This window comes from Rhinopithecus bieti, unplaced genomic scaffold, assembly GCF_001698545.2.
Source record: "Rhinopithecus bieti isolate Rb0 unplaced genomic scaffold, ASM169854v2 scaffold_15796, whole genome shotgun sequence".
Lineage (NCBI taxonomy): Eukaryota > Metazoa > Chordata > Mammalia > Primates > Cercopithecidae > Rhinopithecus > Rhinopithecus bieti.
This window is the reverse complement of record NW_016808858.1, coordinates 44,875-47,207: the sequence shown is the minus strand read 5'-3', so window position 1 is coordinate 47,207 and position 2,333 is coordinate 44,875. Positions and strand designations below refer to the sequence as shown.

Here is a 2,333-nt window from a genome sequence, read left to right as displayed (position 1 = left end):
AAAAAAAAAAAAAAAAAAAAAAAAAAAAAAAAAAAAAAAGATACCCTGACTGTCTTCCAATAAATATGTAAAATCAATTACCCAAATGGGAACTGGACTTCAATATAGACGATCAGACAGACTGCACACAGATTTCCAAGATGGCATTATTGCACTGTGCAATTTTGGAACTATTCTACAGATCTGCTCATAGCCTAGGGTCCTGTATCTTCTTTTGTGTTTGTATTTAACCTTTCAGAAGGGGCAAAAATATTATTCAAAACAATATTTTGTGAATATGATTGAGCCTTATTACTTCTGACAGAAAAGAAGGAAATCAAGAAGTCTGGATATTTTGTTAAGTGTACAAAGCAGGAAGGGAACTAGAATTTGCTTTCTGTGATATTAGATTTTTTTTTTCAGTTCTCTCAGCTAAACTCTAAGATCTTTATAAGGAAGACATAATTTTCTCTGTTTTACAGACCTAAAAGCTAAAGTTCAGACAGTTGAATAACTCTCTAAAGGCCTCACAGATGAGTAGCAGAGCTGGAACCCAAAGTCCATTTTTTTATTGCATCTCAATGACTGGAGATGAGTTCTAAAGAAAGAGTCTATAACAATGTAGTTCTTTGGGGAGCAAAGTCATCTCTCCAAGAAGACAGTCAACACTGCAGTCAGAAGGAGAAAAACAACTGAATACTGGCACATATTGCCAGTATATAAAGAATTATTATGCATAACCAGAATGAATAAGAAAATAATGGTACCTGTTAATCTGGGAAAACTGAACAATAATTCGATGTAACTGAACAAACAATTATTGGTATTGCTCTTATCAAATAAATAATATCCATCAAAGGAGACAAAGATGTTTTACCATCAAATTCATATAAATTAAAATATTTAGTTACATACTTATATGTAAATAACTGTCTTTTTTTAACAATATAACGAAAACCGCCCCTTTGTTTAGGGGTCTTTTATATTTATGCATGATTTTGCTTTTATTAAAGATGACTGTTACAATCAGGTATATAACCACTTAGTTATATCTATGTTCTGCCTCTTAAAACGTGTTCTTAGATAAACCATTTAATCATCTTACTCTTTTCTTCAATTTTCTCTGAACAGTGGTAGAAGTATTATTTGATGGACAGAATAAAGGAAACTGTTTTTGACCACACCCAGATCATACTGATATCTACAGTATAGTCCTGGCTACAAGGAAGCCCAACTCTAACTTGTGAGATGGGCCTAGTTTAGGGAGTAACAATGAGGTGGTAACTAAGGATAGTGCTAGTTGCTACCAAAAATTAACAACTTTAGGTATTTCTGTTTTGGGTTTCTGCAGTTTAGGTGCATCCAAAATTTCTTCATAGTCTGCACTCATTCCCTTTGCCCAGCAACTGACTGTGTCCATTCAATCTGAATTCTGACTTAAGGGCAATCTTTCTTTAAATGTTTCACAGAGCCACAAAGTTTGCAACCACCACCATCAGCATAGAGTCCTTTGGGATTATCAGGACAAGATCTAGACGGGCTCCCCATTTTTCCGCAAACAAAACATGAAATTCACCAAGACCCGGGTGTACTTTCGCCTTACGTTTGGTTGTTTCATGCTCTGTGTACCCACACATGTAACATTCCAGTGCCCGTATCTTGATTTTCAAGGACAGCAAGGCAATCTGCAATTCCATGATGTGATTTTCTACAATGGAAACACACCATTGCATTTTTCTTTGCCATTTGTCTTTTTAATCTTCTTCCTTCCCATCGACTGTCTTTTTTTTTTTTTAATTATACTTTAAGTTCTAGGGTACATGTGCACAACGTGCAGGTTTGTTACGTATGTATACATGCACCATGTTGGTGTGCTGCACCCATTAACTCATCATTTACATTAGATATATCTCCTAATGCTATCCCTCCCGACCCCCTCCCCACAATAGGACCTGGTGTGTGATGATCCCCTTCCTGTGTCCAAGTGATCTCATTGTTCGTTTCTCACCTATGAGTGAGAACATGCGGTATTTGGTTTTCTGTTCTTGCAATAGTTTGCTGAGAATGATGGTTTCCAGCTTCATCCATGTCCTTACAAAGGACGTGAACTCACCCTTTTTTATGGCTGCATAGTATTCTATGGTGTATATGTGCCACATTTTCTTAATCCAGTCTGTCACTGATGGACATTTGGGTTGATTCCAAGTCTTTGCTATTGTGAATAGTGCTGCAATAAACATACGTGTGCATGTGTCTTTATAGCAGCATGACTTATAATCCTTTGGGTATATCCCCAGTAGTGGGATGGCTGGGTCAAATGGTATTTCTAGTTCTAGATCCTTGAGGAATCGCCA

At 36.4% G+C, this 2,333-nt stretch overlaps 1 pseudogene; it reads right to left on the bottom strand.

The window, feature by feature from the left end:
* Positions 1–1,442: 1,442 nt before the first annotated feature.
* LOC108539146 (zinc finger CCHC domain-containing protein 9 pseudogene) overlaps positions 1,443–2,333 on the bottom strand; it is a 2,920-nt pseudogene continuing 2,029 nt past the window's right edge.